Source organism: Crocodylus siamensis, chromosome 5 (genome assembly GCF_052110815.1).
Source record: "Crocodylus siamensis isolate JL-2025a chromosome 5, ASM5211081v1, whole genome shotgun sequence".
NCBI classification, from domain to species: domain Eukaryota; kingdom Metazoa; phylum Chordata; order Crocodylia; family Crocodylidae; genus Crocodylus; species Crocodylus siamensis.
In genome coordinates, this window is record NC_143399.1 from 68,022,884 (window position 1) to 68,046,667 (window position 23,784).

Below are 23,784 nucleotides of genomic sequence, written 5' to 3' on the forward strand. Positions count from 1 at the left end.
GGTCTAGATCCTATTTTTATTAATGCTAATGTAAAACCAGAGTTGTACCGCTGAAATTAATGGACTTACTACAGAATTATGCCACTGTAACTCAGACAGAGTTTGGTCTGAGGTTGTAAGAATTCATGTAATATTATTCATACCTACAGGTAACCATGCAGCTATTATTTTACCATTAAAACAATGCAGCTATATTATCTGGTGCCATTCCTTTAGACACACGCTGAAGCAGCTTGTGCCCTGAATATCCATTCAGGAGGAAATATCTAATCAGATATGACTTGGTGAAAATTTAATTCCTGGAAGATACACATTTCTTGGAACGGTTTACTATGTGAATAAATGGGAAACATGGTGTACATCGTCCCCATGTTGTTCCTGTTTTCTTACTTAATTGTCTAAGGATGGAAGAAAACCAGATTGTTTCCATCGTATTCTTGCTCAGAACAGAGCACTGCAGGCAGGCATAGTTTTTATAAAGAAGAACATCCAAAACAATAATAAGAGGAAGATGTATTTTTGAAACAGATTATAGCCCTGAAAAATTATTTTGATCACAGAAAAAAAGAGCATCTTAATGAAAAGTGTTCTCCAGCAGTACTGTTAAAATAAGTCTTCCACACCCACTGGCTTTTTTTTTCCTTTCTGAGAATGTCATAAAAGTGCTGGCCACCATTCAGTTGGTTTCCAGATCATGTTGTCACTTAATGCTTTAATTTCTTTAAAATGGTTTTATGCTTCAGCAATATAGGTGTGCTGTCAATATAGGTGTGCCTTTTTTGTTGCATTGCTAGAGAACTTCTTTTCCAGGTTTGCAACCCAATAAGTTGTGCATTATGAACCAATATAATCTAGCTTCATAAAATAGCATTATTGAAGAGGCACTCTGTATGATTTCAAGTGCTCACTTTACTTACATGTGACTATTCTCATGAGTAAGGAGAGCAGGATTTGAATCTCAATACAGTAATGAACAATATAAGGGTCAGGGTCTAATCTCATTTGCAATTGTGTAAATGTAGAGTAACTCAACAAAAGTCAATGAAGTTGCTCTGGATTTACATTGGTCTAACTAAGATCAGAATGTGATCCAATATCTCATGAGTAGGTCTCTATAAGACTCAAGACACAGATAATATTTTCTAAAGTACTAGATTGTCTTTTTCATTGTAGGGCAAAGTATTTAAGAGTCTTAGAAAGGAAACACAACTGGGATTAAGTCATTTTCAAAATATGCCTGCACATTTTGTCACTATAATTATTTGCGTTGTCTTTTTCAACAGCGTTGTTCCTTTTGAAGCATCCTATTCTATTTGATAAAAATGAAGATGGTAAACAAGAGGAAAATTCCCTTAGCATTTTTTTTAGTAACGGTTATGGCAATTTTAAAAATCTGTATCATGCCAGTCTGTGTTTTAAAGTAATTTGAGAACATTAAAACTAATCTTACGGAGACAATAATAAAACATGGCAGAGCATTCAAGGAACACTGAGTACCACACAATGGAAAATATGTGGCTTGATTCTGATTTCACTTACAGCAGTTTAACTGTTGATTTGAAGATACTCCTGATTTCAATCTGTTCAAGTTTGAGACTCTTAGGGTGCCTCTACACATTGTTTTACATCACTGTAGAGATACATGACATCACTGTATGCTGCACTATGGCGATGTAGTGATCCTGTGAGTCTACACATGATCAGCAGCTACGTTGCTGTAGCGCTGCGCTCCCCCATTTTAGCATGCCGCTACAGCGATGTAGTAGCAAAAAATAACTGCGCCAAATGCACATCACAGTATGGGCAGTTATTGCACCATGCTTTAGTACTTCCAAAAGGAAGTACTAAAGCACAGCGCTGTAGCAACATTGTTGTACAGCAATGTGTAGATGCGCCCTTAGAGTCTGGTTGGGTTTGGCAAATTCGAATTGCATCTGCCTTTGACTGGTGTGTTAAATCCAGTTTTTTGACAGTGAAGTAGTCTTTAGAGTGAGCTTTAACATCTCCTATTTACCTATATTATCTGTGGCAGAATTAGGGGCTGTAATTGCACCCTTCAAGGCTGAGTCCAAAGCCTTAATATGGAGCAGGCACTGCAAGACCACTCAAGCTGGAAAGGAGAACAGCTTAATCATACTGTGAGCTTTATAAGTACTGGGCTTCATGTTGAGCTCAAAATTGCTCTGTTTGGGCTCCTCAGGCCCTCTATGGACTGCAGCCGCCAAACAGGACCACTAATGTCACTAATCCCCCTGCTCTGGGTGTGAGCTCAGAGTAGGGGAGGGTTAGGACAGTGGACAAGCACTACATAGGTAACTGAGCTATAAGGGGATAGGCCTAGCCAGCCTATGAGTTTTATAATGGCTGTAGGCTGCCCTGTTGAAGGGTTCTCTTTGGTATCCTTAGAAGGGTAAAGCTGGATTTCAGTGTATTGCTTGTTATGATGGTTTAAACTGAGTAATGTATTTTTTAGGAGAGAGAGGAGAGGACGAGTAGGTTTTGGGGATAACCTGTGGGAGGTATGGATTTGGGAGGAATAGTAAAGGGAGGGGACTCTGATGATTTTGAGGTGGGGGGGTGAGTAGGGATGGGAGTGAATATTGGAGATGGGTTGGGGTGGCGTTGTCTTCTTTTATGGAGGTAGTGAAAATGGGTTGGGAAACAAAGTTGTGTTGGGCAGGGAAAAATGTCTCCTAGATCAGAGGTGAGGGAGAGGACTCGGTGAGGTGGGGTGAATTGCTTTTTAATTTGGAAGGTACTAGGGTGGGGGGGAGCAGGTTGGTAAATTTTGAATTTTCATATTTTATTCATTTTTATAAGGTTTTTCCTGTCTTTTATTATAAGCCACCCTAAGCCTTTTTGAGGAAAGGAAACATATAAAACTAATAAATACATTAATTGATCAGAAGGCCATTCTCATGTCTTTTGCTTTGGTCAATAACTAGCCTATGGGCGTAGCTGTCATGCACATACATAGACATCATAGTTATTATCTAACCATGCAGAGCCTAGCTGTCACCAGACCAAATTCACCCATGATTTACTTTGGCAGTGTCTATATGGGCTTTAATGCGTTTTTCTTAATGCACATTAAATCTAGTACCTCCAATGTGGGGTGCATTAGGCTGCCTTAATGATCAGCAGTAAAAGTGCACACTTTTTTTAGTGATGCTTAATGCATAGTAGCCTATTTTACTGCAGATTAGCATATTTGCACTTTTTAATGAAATGCTTTAATGTACAGTTAAATAGGTTACTGCACATTAAAGAGCGTATGTAGATGAGCCCACTGACTTCTTCCTATGCAAACCAGGAACAGGTTCCTAGTTGTGAAAAGTGTCAAAGAGAGTTTGTAGAATAGGTTTTGGCAAAAAAACTATATTTGGAATTTCTCTGTAAGGGATACTGATATACTCATAAAAGTGTGTGGTACTGGGCAGGAGGGGTAGGCAATGGCCTAGGAAGCCACTGTTCATAGCTGTATGGCTTCTTATGGGACATCCATATGAGATAACACTGTTCCTGGTCCATAGTACTCCTAAATTGGTGCAAGGCATAACCCTTCACAGAGGCTGATTCCATTGAACTCAAATACAAGTTGTTTTAACAGGAGTTAATCTAATCAGCTGGGTCAAGTTCCTAAACTAGCGTTCCTCTTGTATGGGCTTTGCCTATCTTATTTAGCAGAGCACTTGAATAGGAATGATGTACAGAATGATTCCAATCCACAGGAACAGTGGAATATACAAGGGCGCAGAATGCAAGTCCACAGAAAACCTTTTCCTACTTGAACTTAAAGCAGCAGGAAATGGAGCAAGAGCAGGGTGACTAATAATTAAAGTTGGTCATGATATTAACAAGTAAAAGCACTGTGAGTTCAATATAATCTTTGTGTTTTACCACTTTCTTTAATCTTTCAGGAAGGACCAGTGGAGCAGACATGAAAACACAGCATGACATAAAACTGGGGCTATGAAAGCAGCATAAAGAGAGAGATGCATTAGAGTTCATATTGCCCTAGTCATAGACATGACCCATTGTGCTAGACACTGTAATGATATAGAACAACCACACGAACCTTATATTGGAGAGTTTACAGCCTGTGTGAAATTCAGACACTACAGAAGGCTTTATCTTCCAGCATGGTAGGTACTCTAAGAATTTAACAACAATCAGCCTATATATATAGAGCCTTGACATGGTGTAGGGCAAAATGAAAGTGGCATTTGCATTGACTTGTCCTCAGTAGGGGTGTGTGAAATGGGCTGTATTCAATTTGGATTTGGATTTGGCTTTGGCTGGAATCAGGGTCGACTGGTTGATTTCGGATCACTGTCCTTGATTCAATTTAGCCAAATCCGAATCTGATGATTCGATGCTGATTCAGAGAATCAGTGATTTGGCCATAGACACAGCTTTAAATGTTTTTTCTACATACCTCTAGGTACCGGGCATGGCTTATGAATGCTGCAATGGTGAGGTGGATAAAGCTTCCCAAAGGCGTGCTTGGATAAAGCAACCCCTGGCATGCTTGGCGGTGAACCCGGAAGTGGATTGGAACTACTTCTAGTCCACTTCTGGGTCTGCCAAGGAGCACACTGGGGCTCAGCAATTGGCTGCAGGAGGACCCTGGGTACCCCCCCAGATGGCACCAGTTGCTAAGTTGGGGGGTTACGGGGTGGACTGGAAGTGCTTCTGGTCCACTTCTGGGTCTGCTGCTGAGTGTATTGGGGCCCCACCTCCTCGTGCTCTTGTGGGATGCTCCATCCACCCCAGCATTGTAGCATTGATGAACCGCCTGGTACCTTGAGGTATGTAGAAAAAACATTTAAAACTGTGTCTATGTCCAAATCTCTGAATCTTTCTGAATCTCTCTGAATCAATTCAGAGGATTCTGATTTGATTCAGAAAGATAAAAGGGTCTCCTGATTCAATTTGGACTGGGAGATTCAGCCACTTAATCAAGCCAAATCTCCGCCGAACTGAATCGGACACTGAAGCTTTGCACAGCCCTAGCCCTCAGCAGACACAGTGAGCCTGATTCTTACTTTTGTGATGGCCAGAACCAAAAAATTAATAAGCAATAAATATGTGCTTCTTGGAGGCATTTGGAACTTTGGTCTAATATGAAGCTTGTATTTTTGTAACCCGCAAATGTAACTTGTAACTGTTTGTGGAACTGACTAGGCCTCAAAGACAAAGCTATAGCTGTGAAATTAGCTGACCTAATAGCTCTTTCTTCTCAGAATTTAGCTTTGATGATGATAAAAACTGAATTCAACTGCCCAGCTTATCCAGTACATTTCAAGAAAGGACATCTCAAAAAAACATAGAGAATTTTGAAGGGGCTGGATTTAGGCGGGATAATGTTAATTTTAAACCTGAAGATGTTGTGTTGCAATTTGCTTATTGGATAAACCCAAGCTTGGGCAGGAACTTATTATAATAATTTCTAACACCTTTTAACCCCATAGGATAACAGCTATAAAGCAATATTATGAATGGCTATATAACTAAAAAATTAGCATAATTAGAATGTAAAAGAACACACACTTCATAGTAACCCTCAGGAAGGATGGAACACAAGGGTCACTGCTGTCCCATACCCCCATGGATCTCTCTTACTCCCTGTGAGAGTGAGGACTAGATCCTGACTGAGGGGCTTCCACCGGTATCCTTCAGGCAGCCCAGTTCAGAGACGTCTGAGTTCTCTGATTCAATTTGCTGTGCATCTTCTAACCGAGGGACTATTGATAAGTTACTAACCAAGTGGGAACTCTTGGCTAATTTCTTTATCTGTTTTATTATCACCGTCAATTTTAATCTGTATTGTTATGTTGTCTGCTTATTAGCTTAACCTTTTTATTAACTATTATATAGGCAAACTCTATCTTTTGTTTTCATAAGTAAAATTCATTCCTTTTCATAAGTGAAACTTGTCATTTCTTTCCTTTCTAACATCACCTTCTCAATCCTGAACCAAAAAGCCCAGTGGCTAATAAAGTTGCAGTGCTCAGTCGGTCTGCAACTAAATTGATATACTCACAGTGTCCAGCTGGCCTGTGACAACTTTATGTATAGAGGTATTAACTATGGTGGCTTCACTGGGGTTCTAGCTTATTCATAATCAGATAACTGAAAGCAAATTCTATTTTGAAGACGAACGAGATTTTATCAGTTGTATATCAAATACAATATTATATTACCTTGAAAAAGATACACATGCCCATTGTAAAAGGAGAAGTAACATTGACAGGTTTCATTTTTCCCCCATTCTGAGAACATGTAACATAGCTGACAGTTCCTTTCTGTTTTTCACATAGTTCTCAGTATACACAATTGGGGAGATGGAGCCTTTTGTTCTTCCCTTGATTGTTACCTTGTGATTCTTGCACAGTGCCTTTGTTGAGAGCTTCAGGGGGAGACAAAAAGGGTGGTCAGAATAAGTAGGGTATATATTTAGTTCATAGCACACACAGAATACACAGTGCATTAATGTCCAGCTTGTGTCCCATTTTTATTTTTTCCCCTTTCTTTTATTTTACTAAACACAAACTTAAGCCAGAGCTTCCTTCTAAGTTTTTTGTTTCTAAGATTTATGCCTGCGATAAGTCTTCTCACTTAGAGAAATCAAACAGTTCCTTTCATACTTTTGTATTGAGGATAATGAGAACCAACCATGTGGCTGAAAGCACAAGATAGAAGAACCTTGCAGTTCCAGGCAATGGCCTCAAAACATTACAATCCATTATAAATGATCATGGACAACTTCTGCTCTTTGCTCTTTCTGCTGCTTGCGTGAGGTCTGGCAGACACAAATTAACAGTATGCTCTAGAATCTTCTAATATTATGTCCAGTTTGCCTTCTGTAACAAGATGGATAGCTCAGGGGCTAGAGCACAGCTGCAGGGGATTAGAGGGAATATCCTGCCTGCCTAGGAGCACTGGACCAGCTGACAGGGATGATTGGCTGGCCCTAGAAGTTAAAAGCTCCCAGGGAGAGTAGCTGAGGGAAGGGAGAGAGGAGGTTGGTATGTTGAGAGAAAAGCACAGAGCCTGGGTTGCTTTCCTCTCCTAGATCTGAGGAAAAACCAGAGGATTTGCTTTTGTTTGTTATTTGCACATTTGCTTATGTTGTTGTTTGCTTTGTTTGCTGTGGGGACAAGCTTTCTACATGTAAAATAAATGGACTGGAAATTTGAACTATGAGTTGACTGGCCTTTATGATGAAGCTGTCTCCTGGGTTGAGCTAAAAGAGGGGCAACCTGCTCTACCATCTAAATCCTTATATACAGCATCTGAATGACATACTTGCCAAATAGCTAATCTTTTTATTAGCCAGTTAAGCATTTTTAATGTTTTTTCATTATCTAATGTTATTTTTCATATATCCAAGAAGAAAATCTAACTTAAGAGAATATTTAAAATATGTTTTGTCATGTTTTACTCTTAAATATGTGTTATTTCTCTTGGATACTTTTGAGTGAATACACTCCTCTGGTTGTAGAATGGTGTATGTGCATAAATCATGTTATCTTGTACTAAAGATACAACTCCCCATGTCTCTTTGTAGCCTCTGACACCTTTCAAGAAACACATACAAAGAAGATGACAAATTTTATATTCAGTTCTTTCCCCCCGCTATAGTATGTGCCAGACTGATACTAAGGCAATTTGTAATGTACAAAATAAAGACACGCCTTCTTGCCTTGGAGCTCTTACCTCCATGATTAGCTTAGTTATCTCTCTTGGAAAATATACTTTTACCATATTTACTCAAACTAGAAGGTGACCAACTCCCCCACACACATACTTAACATGTGTGGGGGAGGGGACAGTCGCTCACCTTACAATCAAGCATGAGTCAGTGTGTGTGTGTAGAGAGGGGCAGACGACTGCTGTGGCTCTGACCCAAACCTGAGGCTAGGGCTGGATCTGGAGCTTCTGTCTGCCACCCCCACTGTCTCTGCATGCCCTGACATTTCTCCTTTGCAGCTTCCCACTCTCCCCCTATGCCACTTCTTCCTCTCTCTCCTTCTCTTCGTTATTCCTCCTTGTCTTTGCTCCATGCTGGCAGGCTCCAACCCTGGTGCAGCCTAGGGCATGGAGCATGGCCTCTGCCCACTTCATGGCAGTGGCATGGAGCCAGCACTGCTGTTCCTGCCTGGCCCCATACCAGCAGCACTGGCTCCCCACTGTTGCTGCTATGGGGCTGGGCTGGAACAGCAGTACCTGCTCTATGCCACTGCTATGGGGTGGGCTAGAGCCATGCTCCATGCCCTGAGCTGCAGCAGGAATGGAGCCTACCAGTACAGAGCAAAGGTAAGGTGGTGGAGCTTAGGGGTAGATAGGGGGAGAGACTTTGCTGGGGGGAGATGGGTGGAGTAGGCACATGAGGCTGTGCATGGCAGAAGGATGGAGAGGGGAGAAGGGGGGGGCAGGGGAAGGTAGAATTAGGGCAACCTGTGGCTGTGGGAGGCCGGGAACAAGGGGGAGTAAGTGGGGGGGGGGGGGGTAGGCAGCAGGGGATAAGCTGCCTGCCTCTCTCACTGTCTTCTCTACTGCTTCCACATTGCCTTCCCTCCACTGCCTGCCCTATCATATGCCCCTCCACTGCCTCCCCCACTGTCTGCCCCCACCACCTGCCCCCTTACATCTCCCCTCATCACCTCTCCCCCCACTACCTGCAGGGATGGATTTAAGATGCTTCTCTAATAATTAGATTTCAAACATGGAAAATTGTAATTAATTTATAAATGTTCTGTGTATAGAATTTAAGTATTGGGTGGGGGGAGGGTGTTATCTTACATTTAGAGTTATCTTGTATTTGAGTTTATATGGCAAATAAAATGTGATCTACAGTCTTTGAATAGAAATATTGTGAAAATATGATCCAGCCTCAAATGACCTAGACAAGGCAGGCAAAGAGAGGGTATGTAGTTTATTGGATAGGCAGGAGAGCTAAGAGTCAAATCATCTGGGTTCTTTTAGCAGCTCACAGATCTCAGGACAGCCATTTGACCTCTATGTTTTCCACTCCTCCCCTTTGTCTATTTTATCTATATAGACTGTGAAATTTTCAGAGCATGACCTGTTATTTACTGTGTGTTTGCTCATGGAGTTGTTGGGACTTGATAGCAATTTGGACCTTTAGTCACTACAGCAGCACAAATAACATAGTATAAAGGGTGGCATGATATTATAGTTATGATAGCCTGGGAAAAATGTGAGAGACAAGGCTTTTTGTGGGTGATTTTTATTGAACCAATTGTATAGCTGGAAATGACACAGACATGCTTCCAGGTATCACATACATACACTAATCTTATTAATCAGATTTGTATTTCTCATTTGGTTCAGCAGGAGTGCCCTATCATGGTTGTTGGTTATGCTTTAGATATTACTATAACTAGAGATACGTTTAGGAGTAAAAAAGAATGATCTGCTTATTGGCTATAATAAACTTCTGTTGTATTTTTCATATTTTTTAACAACTCAAATGTACATTGATCCTATTAAATAACTTTTAAAATCTTGTGTTAGAGAAGCAGTGGTACCCAAAGGCTGTCAATATCCCTCTGAAGTATATAGATGATCCTATAAAAATATCACTTGCTTTCACCTCTGCATAATATAAACTCTTTGAGAAGATCATCATGGAGCACATCTGTGATGGGCTGGCCTCAGGGATGATGCTCAAGGGCAACCAGCACAGTTTCATTAGGGGCGGGTCATGTCAGACCAACCTGATTGCCTTTTATGATCAGGTCACAAAAGCATTGGATGCAGGTGTCGCCATGGATGTAGTCTTTCTGGACTTCAGCAAGGCCTTTGACACTGTCTCCCACCCCATCCTCATTAAAAAATTGGGCGACTGTGGCATTGATTGCAAATTGGCTGAAGGGTCATACACAGAGGGTGGTGGTGGTGGACAGGTCATATTCAACCTGGGGAGAAGTGGGCAGCGGAGTCCCCCAGGGCTCAGTCCTTGGACCCGTGCTGTTCAATTTCTTTATCAGCGATTTGGACGATGGGGTGAAAAGCTACCTGTTTAAATTTGCTGATGATTCCAAAATTGGAGGTGAGGCGAGCACGCTAGTAGGGAGGGAAAGACTGCAGCAAGACTTGGATAGGTTACAGGGGTGGGCTAACAAAAACAGGATGCGCTTTAATACTGACAATTGCAGGGTGCTGCACTTGGGCAGTAGTAACCAGCAGCACACTTATAAGATGGGAAACTCACTTCTTGAGAGCACAGAGGCAGAAAGAGATCTTGGAGTCATTATTGACTCCAAGATGAACATGGGCCGACAATGTGAGGTCATGGATGGCAGGGCTAACCGGACCTTGTTGTGCATCCACAGGTGCATCTCAAGTAGGGCCAAGGAGGTGATCCTCCCCCTCTATGTGATGCTGGTCAGGCCACAGCTGGAGTACTGTGTCCAGTTCTGTGCGCCCCACTTCAGGAGGGTTGTGGCCAACAAGGAGAGGTTCCAGAGGAGGGCCACCCGCATGATCCAGGGACAACAGGGCAGACCCTACAATGAGAGACTGTGAGACCTGAACCTGTTCAGCCTTCAGAAGAGAAGGCTGAGGGGGGACCTAGTGACCATCTATAAACTCACTAGGGGGAACCAGAAGGATTTGGGAGAGATCTTGTTTCCCCTAGCCCACCCCGGCATGACAAGGAATAATGGCCACAAGTTGTTGGAGAGTAGGTTTAGATTAGACATCCGTAAGCACTACTTCACAGTTAGGGCGGCTAGGATCTGGAACCAACTTCCAAGGGAAGTGGTGTTGGCTCCTACCCTGGGGGTCTTTAAGAGGAGGCTTGATGCCTACCTGGCTGGAGTAATTTGAGCCCAGTTTTTCTCCTGCCCAGGAAGGGGGTCGGACTTGAAGATCTACAAGGTCCCTTCCAACCCTACTTCTATGATTCTATGATTTTAGGGTGTGGGGGGGCAGTCATCATCTGCAGGGGGGACTGAGGGAGTGGGAGGGCAGGCATAATTCATGGGAGCAACTGGGGAGGAGCAGGTGGGATTCACAAGAGTGATCAGGAGTGTTGGGGGACAGGGGGCAGGCAGCATCTGCCAGAGCGAGGTGGGGGTGGTGGTGAGGAGAGCAGGCAAGCTCTATGGGAATAGTTGGGTGAATGGGGGGCAGGTTAGGTTCATAGGGGGATTGGTGGAGTCCAGGAGGGTTTGGCAGGATCAGGAGGACTCACAGGGTCTGGGAGGGGGAGTTTTGGGGGAATCTGGAGCTATTATTAGCTCCCCTAGTCTTCCCCTTGGCGAACCTACACCCCTATTTCTTCATCTGCTCCCACCACTAATACTTACTGGCTTGGCTCCCAGCAGCAGTGAACACTGATAAATCTGGCACCTGGAGCAGCCTGCAGGATGGATGTTAGGAAGGGCTGGCTGGCCTGGGGGGAGAGTTGCCAGGGGCTAGGGGCCTCAAAATAGCCTGGTGCCAGGGAGGCAGGTATGAAAAGCACAGCCCTGGGACTGGGGCCAGTGGCTGGACTTTCCGAGTCCTAGGGCTGTATAAGCAACTGTGCTGAAGTTCTATGCACCAGTCCATCTTATATTGATTAGGTTTCAGACCAGTCTGTGAGTGCAGAACTTCTGAACTCTTACGGGTTTAGGATGAATTCTGATCAATGAGACCATGTCTAAGTATAAGGTCTGCACCTGGGTGAACAAAGTTAGATTGGGTGGCCATTTTTAACCTGATCTAAGCTCCTCCTAACCTCCTGAATGTCTGCATTTAGCCCGCATCAATCACTCACTTCCATTATCAGGGGATCAACCTTTGAATGTCTCACTGAAAACCTAGGTTGTCTATGAATTGTAAATGTACTTCTCTACTTTGTGAACAATCTTTGAAGTAGATGGGAAAAATGGACATAATATTTCCCCACACTTCAGTAGTTTTTCCATTTCTAAGAGGGGTTAACAATGGAATGTTTTTAAACTCAAGCTTATCTTGTTAAATAAAAAAGTATGATAAGAGGTATTTTTGTCAGCTGTCTAGTGACGTATTAATACTGCTTAGCATTGAAGCAGGGCTTTTCATTGCTATGTCTCAAAGCACTTTACAGATGTGGGTCAGTATTATTAACCTCTTTTTACACATGGGGAATCTGAAGCACAGAGAGGTTAAAACCGATATTTTAAAAAGTAACCTTTGATTTTGGATTCCTCAATTTTACTATAAGTGACTGCAAAAGTGACCCTGCATTTCATAGCAATTCATTGGCAGGCCTTGGGATAGACTCTGACACCCACTCTGCTACCCCATCCATTAGACTATATTACCCATGGTCTGCATTTCTTTAGTTGAGGTTTTAGACTATAATCAATGTCTGTCTTTCATTGTAAGCAATTAATTATACCCTGTCTCATTCTATTTCTACTTTTCATTATTAAAAGTATATGTAAGGATGCCACTCCTGTGGTGTCTTGGAGCATATTTCATCCTCTCAGTTTTTAGTCAGTGATATGTGAAGATAGCATGATTCATATATAACCTGCCTAAAGCTCAGATGTATGGTTTTGGAGAAATATGTTACTATGAAAAAGTTTTTGATTTGGTGTTTACAAAGACCAAAAGACACACAGACTATTGTGGGTTGGTGATTTAACCATAATCTGACCCACTGACATTTGTATATGGCAACGAAATTAGTGGAGTGCAGATTCAGGCTTTAAGTGACCCTGGATGAAATAAGCATGAAGTCTATGTGGCATCATTTCAAAAAGAGAAAACTAGAAGTGAAGGAAACAAAATAACAATCAGAACAGAAATAAAGGGGTTTCTGACAGGTGAGAAACAAAACCATGATTTCATTCATAACCAGGTCTGGAACAGTGAGATGCAATCCTAGAACTTGTTAGAGTTCTTGGTTTTGGGTGCACAATACAGGTTTTTAGTTCTTTTGCCTATCTCCAACAGTTCCATACTTCTGATATGTCTTTGAAATTTTACTGGAACATTTTATTGGTCTTACTTTATTAAATAATTCTGTATAACTGTATAAATCTCTTTTGAACTCCTAGCATTACCCTGAAGACATTTTGCATTCAAAATTTGCCTTGTGTAACAAAGACAATACCTTCCTTCCATTTCTGGACGCCTGCTTTGTGAACATTTACTCTTGACTGAAACTAATAGAAAGGTTTAGTTTAGGTACATATTTTTCCCACATTTTTAAAATCAGTTAAACATATACCTCTGTTGAAAAGTATATATGAAAATAAAATAAAGATCTTCTTTTAACCTTTTTTGGTACTCAGGAGACTTTTGCAAATGATTAGTCCATAATGTGGCCTAATTGCTTTGAATATTTTGAAATAAGTAAAAATTAAAACAATTCTGAAAAGTGGCTACTACTTATGAACAGTAATTTTCTAATATGACAGACTGAAATAGACTTTTTCCACTGTTATCAGGACTGGAGGGTAATGCATTCCATGAACACATCCAGAAACATTCTCTGTGGCAAACAGGGTTGAATCAAGCATCTTGCATTAAAGTTAATGGGTTGATTTTTGAGAACAGAATAGTGGTGGTGTAACTCCGTTGCTTGGCCTGCCAACAGCTCAGTTCCTGGCCACAGGAGAGTTGGGCAGGCTCTGCCAAAAGAAAAGAAAAAAGGATTGGGTCCTTTGCCACTTCTGCCTTCAGCAGAAGGGTTGTCTTAAATTTGAAGTCATCTTAGATTCGGGTAAATACAGTATATATTACACACATATATATGTCTGTACATATATGTGCATATATGTATGTATGTGTGTGTGAGATTTTATATATGCATATACATACATACCACACACACACTCACATATACATACACATATTACATACACTGTGATACCATTTATTCACACAAAGCGACATTTTGTTACATGCATATGTTAATCGCATCACGTGTACAAGTGCCCCATGTGCTTCTAGCTCAGTGTCATCTTTCTGGGGAGGAATTGCCAGATGGGACTGCAAGCATATTGCACTGTTTCACTGTGTTCCTGGTGGATTCTTTGCAACCAGAACCCACATCCTGGGGGCTGTGAATTTCACATCACTATAATTTTCCTCTTTTCTCATTAATGATGTCAAATTTTCAATGCTTTTTCTATCTCTGAACAACAGAGCCAGTTTTGAAAAAGCAGCTCTCTCTACGCCCCCTACTAACTCTAAGTCAATTCCAATATACAGCCATACAACTGGGTCTTCAAGTTTCACGACTAAAGATTAAATGCATGACATTTTCCTATGTGCCCCAGTGTTTAAGACATATCTTTGGGCATGTATAGTTTTATAGAAAATGGGCAGTAATCAATGAGTGGGTATTTGGAAGTGAGCATTAAACAGGAGGACATGGTTATATGCCCCAGCTAGGGCCATGATCAAGGGAGATAAATCCTAACTCCCCAGGATCCTCAAGTTATTATCATCATAGAGCTCTCAGTCAGCATGAAGCATCTCATACTCAATATAAGGAGGCAATGGAGCACAACAGGGAAGCATAACCTGGGGACCCCTTATGGCTGCAGGTTTGACAGCTCTACCTGAACTTGCCCTGCTCTAGTTCCTTCTTTCTTAGAGATTTAAGGATGCCTTATGAGATTACTTAGCTTCTGTGGTTTAAATTGTATGCTGCTGATGTGTGTGTGCAGCGGAGGGGGTGTTGTAAAGGAAATAAATTGAGTAAGGGCAGAAACAAATGCCTGCTCTCAGAGTGCAGTTTGTCTTCTTTGGGCAGGGTGGCAGCAGCTCAGTTTACACAATGAGAAAAACTATTTTAAAAATACCAATAACTGTATTAAATTTGTAAAGCATATGCTATAATAACCCTATCTCAGCCATCACTTGATAAAGGGAAAAGCATTTTTACATATGCATTATTTCCTCCAGCTTAAGGATTCCCTGTCATGAAAGATAAATGTAGAAATGACATCAGTTTTAGAACGAACCAAAAGAGTAATACACAAGGAAATATAGTTATAGATGCAAGTACCTACCATGACTCAAACTGGCAGTTAACATGCCCTGAACTTTAGTTAAACAAGTCTGAATTAATATATTCCTAATATGTGATAAATAGCATGTAAATAGGTGACTCAAGTAATCTCTGTAGAGCACCAAGGAACCAACTTAAGAAACCATCCTTATTCAGGGAGCACATAAGTACATGCTTAACTTAAACCATGCGCTTCAATCCCACTGAAGCCACTGGGATATTAGCAGATGTATAAGTGCTTTACTGAGTTGGGGTCTAAATAGCTAGCAGGTCCCTACTAACTGAAACTGCACCACAGATAAATTAAAAATAAATATGCTTTATTATCATTTTAAATATTCTGCTTTACATCAGGAATAACCAAAAAAAAAAAAAAAAGAGAGAGAAAAAAAGATGCATAAGATTTTCTGGAGATTAAAGAAAGGCTATTGGTTCCTCCTAGGTAGTCATTCAGCCTTAAGGAATATTTATGCACTCTAATTATCATGCATGTTTCTCACATGAAAAGTAAATCTTGACCAACTGGGATCACCTTTTTCCAAACACAGGGCCATTCATCTAATTTGAGAAATAGATTATATCCATAGCTAGTGAAGATTAATGAAGATTCTGCCAACCTAAATTCCTTCTTTCCACATTTCTTACTACACAAGGTATTCATTCCTTTCCTTCATATTTTGTTAATTATAAGTCATCGTAATCACTATTGCTTAAAAAGCTGAAATCATACATTCCACAGTTTCAAGGTTCTGATACATTAAATCATTGTATTTATTTGAATATAAGATTACCCTGATCATAAGACAACCCCCCAATAATTAGAGTCTATGTATGGAAACTCTGTAAGTTTGCTATAATTTTCCAGGTATAGAATCTTATTATTGGAGGCTTGTCTTGAATTCATCTCCCTCCCACTGCTACAGCATAGGAACAAAAATATGGGGAATCAGGTAGCCCCTTTGCCCTCTGTGCCCCCCCCACAACAGGTTCTTCTTCTTGCTGCCCTTTCCCCCCAACTTACTGTCAGACCCTGCTCTCCCAGAGTACATGGAACTGAGAAATAAATTTGTAAAAAGTGACCTAGAAATAAACACAGCAGTAGTAATTTATGTTTGCTTATCCCCATAGACTTAGTTCATCTCAAACTGATGTATTTTGCCTTTTTTGCAACTGCTGTAAGTTTTTGCACAGGTACTTCATAAGTACACTTTTAAGCAGTACTTTTGTACCTATTTAGAGAGGCTACAAACTTTTTTTTTAAGGAAAATTTTTTGTCCCCCAAGTCATATCAGCCAAATCAATTCCAAATCTGTGGGACATTCAAGAACCATATGTGGCCCTGCTATGGCAAGCATTCTCCACCCTAGTCTAGGGTTTCAGATGCTTCCAAGTCCTTTGGTGGGTATGGCAGATTGCCATCTCTGTCTCACCCCAAACTCTGCTATCAGGCAGATGCCTAATCTGACAATTTGGTTACTGCAGAGGGCAGATACCTCTGGCCGCATCAGCTTCAGGTAACCCTGAATTGTAATCTGAGCAAGATACGCTCTTGAGGGAGGGGAAAACATGCTCTCTCTGCCTATGTGACTGGCCTCACACACGTGGGTGGGGGCTTAAACTCCCAATTGTTCTAAGCAATGCCATCATGACTGGGAGGCGGTCTAGAGATCCTGCCAGTCTGCTTAGCAACAAGTGATGCATTTCAAATTGGTTGGCTGGCAGCCAACAATTGCTGGCCTTCATTGGATCAGGTAAATGAAGTCATAAGGTATTAATTAAGGACTGCCCAGGAGGTGTGGCAGCCACCATGATGAAAACTCTCAGAGAAGCTGGACCATCTGAAACTTGCTCTGTCTCTTGAAACTCATGTTCAATGAACTGCTTGCCTCCAGACCAAATCTCCACCTGCCTCTGGATGATACTTGTGAGTAAGCTACTTGAGATCTAACTGGATATATTGCTTGCAGTAACACAGATGTGTAATCAAAGGCTACCATGCCACTATTTGCTCTAAGGTAGTTCTCTGATATTGCTGTATGCTGTACCCTATTCCAAACCTACTCCTTGTAACTAATAAAGTTCTCCTTTGTACCTAGCTTAGGAGACTTAATGGGAAAGGGCTTAGATTATTCCTTGGGGTCCTCTTTGTTTGGCTGACTAAGGGAGACCACTATTTGTGCTTCAGACTGAAGGAAGCAACCCAAGTTCTTGCAGTGGGTCATGTACCTTCATAGACTACTAGGCCTGTGTTTCCCTGGGGCCACAGGACCAAGATAAATCCAGACCTTGGATGGTGGTGGTATTATCTCAGGCTTACAGTTGTGCTCCAGGAAGGGGATTGGCTGGATGTGAGGTGCTCCCAGGGAGGCACTTGGAGCCTGGAAGGTTCTCGGGAACAGTGAGGTGGGTAGCTCAATGCAGGAGCACCCTCTACTGGCCCACTATAGTGGGGATCATACATGCAAGCCCAAGTCCAAAACTTGGTTGTTCAGATGCCCTCAAGTTTCACTTGCCCTCCGCCATATGGCCTGAGAAGCAAGGTAGGGAGGAGTCTTACATTTCCATAAAGTTGGTGCAGAGTCAAGATCTTCCCAATGAAAGAGAATGTGGGAAGCTAACTATGCATTACCTCCATTTCAGGTACTACTCCCTGCCATATTTGTGGTTTTCCCCAGCCAGTAGGAAAGTCACCTTGGTGGCTAAAACCTTTTTTTTAATTTAAATTTCTATATTCCAAGCCAAATTTGCCAAATCAAATTCCAAATCCGCAAGTCAGTCCAGAACCATAAATGGCCCTACTATTGGCAAACATTCTCCACCCCCATCTAGGGCTTCAGATGTTTCCAAATCCTTTGGTGGGCATCCTACTTGCAGGCCCCACCCTGGAGGCTTGGGGTTCAGATGCCCCTGAGTTTTGCTTGCCCTCAGCCATATGGCCATAGGAACAAGGTAGGGAGGAATCTCCCGTCTCCATAAAGTGGGCATAAAGCCAAGGCCTTACCACTCCAGCAGCTAAGTACGATATTTTCTATATAATGCCTTGGCAGCTACTTTCCCCATGCCAGGAGAGCAGTCTTCCCTGGATGCAACTAGGAAGACCACCTCAGTGTTCACAGTGTTTCCCTTGACAGGTAAGATGGGTCTTTTTTTTAAAAAAAATTAATTGTATGTATTTGAGGCCAAATTAGCTAAAAAAAAAAAAATCCAAATCTAAGAGTCCAGAATCATAAGTGGCCCTACTACTAGTAAACATCCTCCACCCCCATGTTGGGGTTCAGATATTTCCAAAACCTTTGGAAGGCATCCTACTTGCAGGCCCAAGCCCGGAGACTTCGGGTTCAGATGCCCCTGAGTTCTGCTTGCCCTCAGCTGTTAGGTCCCAGAGGCAAACCAGAGAAGAGTCTCCCATTTCCATAAAGTGGGATTAAAGCCAAGACCTTCCCACTTAAACAGCTAAGTGGAAGGTTTACTGTACATTACCTTGGCAGATACTATCCCCATGCCAGGAGAGCAGTCTTCTTCAGGAGCAGCTAGGAAGACTGCCTCTGGTCATGTGGTCACAGTGTTCCCCACTGGCAGTTAAGCACAGGACTTTTTTTTTTAAATATAATTTGTAACCAAGGCCAAATTAGCTAAAACTAATTCCAAGAGTCCAGAACCATAAGTGGCCCTACTACTAGCAAACATCCTCTACCTACACCTGAGGCTTAATATGTTTCCAAAAACCTAGGACTTTGCATGATATTAATCCAAAGTCTAAAGGCTCATGATTTGCTATATATTTCATTGGGTTGGGCCCCACCAGAATCAACAATATTTCAAGCCATGGTGATACTGAAGCTCAGCACTGCTCATTATGTATGTGTACTCTAGATACCCCCAACCAAAGATCCATGTGCTAATTAGCTCCCACTCATGTGACTGGAACTGGGTATTCTTGTCATGAATCCTGAGACCCTCCAAAAATGTATATGCAGATAAGGCATAGAGCAGCTTGGTTTGGCTTTGTGTCAAGGAAGGTGGGACCATACTACTCATATGTGACAGGCTGAGAGAGGGGCTGACAGAGGGATGTTTGCTGATATTTTCCAGAAGTTTAAGGCTGGAGAAGAAACATTGGAAATGGAAAAGAAAGGCACAGCTCACCTGTGGAAGTGGAGAGGAAGTAAAAATGTGTGCAATGTAGTGGCTCACCATGATTTCAAAAAGAGTCATCCTTGATAGAGACTGTGCTGAATGGTCACTATCATGGTTTATTCAGATGTCCTGCACTATTTTATTCTTGTGGTAGGTTCCTATTGGCATGTTTGCATATGTGGGCTATGCGCTTTATGGTTATGCTCAGTGTTACCTTCATGTAATCAACTTCAGAGGTGGTTTCCATTAGTGAGCACATGCATTTTATAGCAGCAGTTCAAAGACTGACCATGTATTTACTGTAGTTTCCTTGTATGTGAATGTAAGATAAGGGACTTTCCCCCCATGGTGACTGGGAGAAAATCTCCTCTTAATATATATGAGTAAATATGGTAATCATACTTTGAATTTGCATGTCTGTTGATTCCCACTGATAACAGATATGTCCTCACCATTGCAGAGATAGACACTGAATTCTCTTAACTTCATTACGGCCCCATGATTATTAGATGCTACAAACGTGTTTAACCCCCACCCCCCTCATTTTAGAATAAGAGTACCACTATAATTGCTAGTCTCAAAACACCGTCTCCATATGTCACATTCAGTAACATGAACATTCTGGCTGCAATCAGCAATTTGTATTAAATTGTTCTCAACCAAAGGAGAGTGCTTGCTGGAAACATTTAAAGTTATTGATTGACACACACACACTCTTACACTCTCATCAGCTAGATGTTATCTTTAACAAGAAAGCCAAAAGGCTAACTCCTCCAAAGAGAGGGGTGTTCAAAATCCAACCCAGACCCATGACCCAGGTGCAGTCTCTTCAGAACACTTGCAGGTGAAATAGTCTTATATTGATTCAACAGGCTTTTCACTTTTCTTGCCTTGAGTTTCTTCTATGTTGTCCTTTAATTCAATCATTTGGGGCTTTTCAAGAAATCTCAGAAAGGAAGTATCCAATCTCTTGCTTTTCAGTTTCTATTATTTCTGCACAAAATACTTTGCTTAGGTCCACAAAGGTTGAAAGTATCTAGCAGTAACTGTAAAGGTGAAAAAACCTACAAGGATGTTGTTTTACACACACACACACACACACACACACACAGAAAAAACTCTATGAGGATGTGTATATATAATGTGTGTGTGTGTGTGTAGAAACAGATGCAATCTGATGTTTTATTTATGCTGCCATAAGTTTTTTTTATGATCCCATTGTCTCCCGTCCTGCACCATTAAGGGCTGTGACACATTGGCAATGTCCATTTTTAGTGTATGTATCTCCTTGTTCTCTCTCTTTCACACACACACACACACACACACACACACACACACGGGGAGAAAAAAAATATTCATCTTGGATTTGAGTACTAGCCTGGGGTAGGAAGTGGTTCATTTCTGGCTTTGGTTCTGGACTGAAGCCAAAGCTGAGTCACCACCTGCCCTGGGCCAGAATGCCTTATTTGGTGGGGAAGTGGGCATGTAGCCCCAGTGGAACACAGGGCAGACTTCAGAGCTTGGGAAAGCCTGCATCCTTCCCTTCCACTCCTTGCCTACATGTCTGTGCCTGCCCCTGCACACTGTGCCTTCCCCTCCTCCTGTAGCCATTCCTTCCACCCCGATGCCTCTCATCCAGATGCTCCTCCCTACTTACCTTCTTCTCCAGCTCTACCACATTAGTTCTGACCTGGCTATATGCATATAACACTTTCTTAAGGCTTTGCTATGGCAACTGATTAATATCCCTTAAACCCCCATATATATACACACACACACACACACACACCCCACCTCCTCTTGTAAGGTGTTTCAGACTTAGGTTACTGTTATGTGTGTACATGTGGTTCCAACCTGTGGCATGAGTGTTCCAAGTAGATACAGCCTCTGTGTGGCATGTGGCAGATAATGGACGAGGCACAGATCACAGTGACAGAAAGTAAAAGAAGCAGGAAGCAGAGTGGCAGATCTGCCAGGGAGCAGAGGGAAGAGTGCAGAAAGAAGAGCAGCAGATCTGGTGGGGAGTACAGGGCAGGGAACAGAAAGTGGAGCAATGAATCAGGTGAGGCAGAGAATAAGAGTAGCACTGAGGAAGGCCCAGGGATTAACTCATGACACGTCTGCTCCCACTGATAGCAATAACATCCTTGTAGTGTTTTTCATCTGCTATTTGTATGTGCATATGGATATTAATATATAAGATATTCAGCTATTAAAAAGTCACCAAAATCAGTGTTAAGGTTGAAGTTGTATGAATCCTGAGAATTGTAACTTAGAGAGATACACAATTAGGATCACTCTAAAGAACCTCTATTACTCATAGCAAAGCCTTAAGAAGAATGAGGAACTCTGAGACAACTCTCATCATAGATCCTGAAGACCTATTAAAATCCACATTTCATAGATTTCATAGATTTCATAGACATTAGGGCTGGAAGGGACCTCAGGAGATCATCGAGTCCAGCCCCCTGCCCAAAGGGCAGGAAGTCAGCTGGGGTCATAGGATCCCAGCAAGATAAGCATCCAATTTACTCTTGAAGGTGTTCAATGTAGGTGTTTGAACCACCTCCGCTGGCAGACTGTTCCAGACCTTGGGGGCTCGGACAGTAAAGACATTCTTCCTTATGTCCAGCCTGAAATGGTCTTGCAGGAGTTTGTGACCGTTCGACCTCGTCATCCCTTGGGGCGCTCTGGTGAACAGACGTTCCCCCAGATCCTGGTGGTCACCCCTGATAAATTTGTAGGTGGCCATCAGATCACCCCTGAGCCTGCGCTTTTCCAGGCTAAAGAGTCCCATGGCTCTCAGCCTGTCATCGTAAGATCTGTTTTCCTGACCTCTGATCATGCGCGTGGCTCTCCTCTGGACTCTCTCAAGCTTCTCCACATCCTTTTTGAATTGTGGAGCCCAAAACTGGACGCAGTACTCCAGCTGCGGCCTCACCAAGGCCGAGTACAAGGGGAGAATGACGTCTCGGGATTTGCTCGAGAAGCATCTATGGATGCACGCCAGCATTTTGGTCACTTTACTAGCCGCAGCATCACGTTGCAGGCTCATGTTCATCTTCTGGTCAATAATGACCCCCAAGTCTCTTTCTTCTGTAGTGCTAACCAACGTAGCACTGCCGAGCCTATAAGGGTGCTGCAGGTTTTTCCTCCCAAGGTGGAGAACCTTGCATTTATCAGTGTTAAACACCATCAGGTTCTCATCTGCCCATTTACTGAGCTTGTCCAGGTCAGCATGGATCACCCGCCTATCTTCTGGTGTGGATGCTTTGCCCCAAAGTTTGGCGTCATCGGCGAACTTGGCCAGTCCACTCCTGACTCCAATGTCCACATCGTTAATGAAGATGTTGAACAGTATGGGTCCAAGGACAGAGCCTTGAGGGACCCCAATGGTCACAGGGCACCATGATGAGTGACTGCCACCAATCACAACCCTCTGGGTCCGACCATGAAGCCAATTTCCCAGTCAGTGGATCGTGGTGGAGCCAAGGCCACAACTGGGCAGTTTGGCCAAGAGGTGATCATGGGATACCAGATCAAAAGCTTTTTTGAGGTCAAGATATATGACATCAATCTCTTCTCCCTTGTCCAGGTGATAGGTCACCTGGTCATAGAAGGAAATGAGATTGGTCAAACAAGACCTACCCGCAACAAACCCATGCTGGCTATCCCTTAGGATGTTAGCCTGGGCCAGTCCCTCAAGGATGGCCTCCTTAATAAACTTTTCCAAGATCTTCCCCAGGATAGAAGTCAGGCTAATGGGCCTGTAGTTAGCCGGATCCACTCTCCTCCCTTTCTTGAAGATCGGCACCACATTGGCCTTCTTCCAGTCTTCGGGCACTACACCAGAGCACCAGGAGTTTTCAAAGATCCGTGCCAGGGGCTGGGCTATGACGCTCGCCAGCTCCTTGAGTACCCTGGGGTGCAGATTGTCAGGGCCAGATGACTTGAAGGTATCCAGCTTCTCAAGGTGTTCCTTCACGAGGTCAGCATTGATGGAGGGTAGGGGATCCCCCTCACCCAGATTTCCCTGTCCCATAGCAGGCATGGGCATCCCGTGTGACTGATGAAAGACTGACGCAAAGTACCTATTTAATAGGTTGGCTTTTTCCTGGGCATCAGTTGTCAGTTGCCCCATCTGGTTTAGCAGGGGTCCAACATTGCCCTTGCTTTTCCTCTGGCTCCCCACATACCTGAAAAAGGACTTTTTGTTGTCCTTGATGCCTGAAGCTAGTTGGAGTTCAGTTGCAGCCTTGGCTTTCCTGGTTTGGTCCCTGCAGGACTGGACCAGCGCGGAGTAATCCTCTTTGGAGGTGAATCCCGTCCTCCATCCTTTGTAGGCTTTCCTTTTTAGCCACAGTAGGTCCGCTAGGTCTCTGGAGAGCCAGGAGGGCTGCTGTGCCTTCTTGCTGCCTTTCCTCTGTGTTGGAATAGATTTAGCTTGTGCACTGAGGATCGCTTCCTTGAGAAGCAACCACTCTTCTTGAACTCCCATCTCCCTGGGGTCATGGTCCCTGAGGGCCTGATTGACTAGCCTCTTGAGCTTATCAAAGTCGGCTTTTCTGAAGTCAAGGACTTCTGTGTTGCTGACTGACTTGCCAGCTTTACGGCGGATA

At 42.7% G+C, this 23,784-nt stretch overlaps 1 long non-coding RNA gene across 1 annotated transcript in view; it reads left to right on the plus strand.

The window, feature by feature from the left end:
- Positions 1 to 23,784, plus strand: part of LOC149864206 (uncharacterized) — a 94,461-nt gene that overhangs the window by 65,360 nt on the left and 5,317 nt on the right. The window contains exon 3 of the long non-coding RNA XR_016442664.1: positions 3,921 to 4,145. This is a non-coding gene — a long non-coding RNA (uncharacterized LOC149864206). The remainder of the gene's footprint in view (positions 1 to 3,920; positions 4,146 to 23,784) is intronic.